We start from the raw sequence: 1604 nt of genomic DNA on the forward strand, positions 1-1604 counted from the left end.
GCCTTTCCTGTTGAGAGTGCCTCCTCTTGAGATGCGATGGGAACGCCGGGAATTCTTTCCCGTTGAAAGCAGGGAAAGGATCGCTCATCTCGAGCTAGGAGGGGGAAACGGGGCTCCTCTGGATGTGGGCGGGACCATCGTGCTTCCTCTAGAGTGGAGACGGGTATGGCGGTGAACTTCTTGAGTTGCAGCAAGGGTGTGAAAGACCCTTTCGAAGTTCCAGAGGTTAGGTGTCATTAGTCTCCAGACACCTCATCGGAAATAGGCCTCATCTCGCCTGGAAGGGAGAACTTCCTGGATTTTCTCGAGTTGCGGCAGGTGTTCTCGAGTTACGACGGGGACCTCAGGGACCCGCCCTGGTGGCCTCAGGAGAGGCCAGTCCCCATGCGAGTTGCTAGGGGGCCTCTCGGGATTCCTCTCCCGTCGATACCGGGGCCAAAAACCTTGTGTGGAGTCACGGCCGGAACCGAGGATTCCTCTCAGGGGCTGACATGGATCTTTGGGTACTTCTGGAGTCTCCCCAGGGGAGTCAGGCCTCGTCTCGTGTCGGGGCATGCACGTGCACTTTCCTTCCAGCCTGTAGCAGCAATGTCACGCTTCCCGTGGCGTGGATCAAAGGATCTGTGGTTTTCCCTCGAGGCTTTCCCTCGAGGCTTTCCCACAGGGCTGTCCCACGTGCCACCGTGGTGTGAGTCGATCCTCGGCGTGAAAGATGAGCCAGTGCAGGGCAAAGAGGTTCCTCTGGAATGGACTGAGACATCTGGGGGACTCTTGGAATGGTGGTACGACCATGGAGTTCCTCTCGCCTTTCCTGTTGAGAGTGCCTCCGCTTGAGATGCGACGGGAACGCCGGGAATTCTTTCCCATTGAAAGCAGGGAAAGGATTCCTCATATCGAGCTACGAGGAGAAAAGGGGGATCCTCTGGATGTGGGCGGGACGATCGTGCTTCCTCTCGAGTGGAGACGGGTATGGCGGTGAACTTCTTGAGTTGCAGCAAGGGTGTGAAAGACCCTTTCGAAGTTCCAGAGGTTAGGTGTCATTAGTCTCCAGACGCCTCATCGGAAATAGGCCTCATCTCGCCTGGAAGGGAGAACTTCCTGGATTTTCTCGAGTTGCGGCAGGTGTTCTCGAGTTACGACGGGGACCTCAGGGACCCGCCCTGGTGGCCTCAGGAGAGGCCAGTCCCCATGCGAGTTGCTAGGGGGACTCTCGGGATTCCTCTCCCGTCGATACCCGGGCCAAAAACCTTGTGTGGAGTCAGGGCCGGAACCGAGGATTCCTCTCACGGGCTGATATGGATCTTTGGGTACTTCTGGAGTCTCGCCAGGGGAGACAGGCCTTATCTCGAGTGGGTGCATGCACGTGCGCTTTCCTTCCAGGCTGTAGCAGCAATGTCACGCTTCCCATCGCGTGGATCAAAGGATCTGTGGTTTTCCCTCGAGGCTTTCCCTCGAGGCTTTCCCACAGGGCTGTCCCACGTGCCACCGTGGTGTGAGTCGATCCTCGGCGTGAAAGATGAGCCAGTGCAGGGCAAAGAGGTTCCTCTGAAATGGACTGAGACATCTGGGGGACTCTTGGAATGGTGGTACGACCATGGAGTTCC

This window comes from Capricornis sumatraensis, unplaced genomic scaffold, assembly GCF_032405125.1.
Source record: "Capricornis sumatraensis isolate serow.1 unplaced genomic scaffold, serow.2 scaffold10, whole genome shotgun sequence".
Taxonomy (NCBI): Eukaryota; Metazoa; Chordata; class Mammalia; order Artiodactyla; family Bovidae; genus Capricornis; species Capricornis sumatraensis.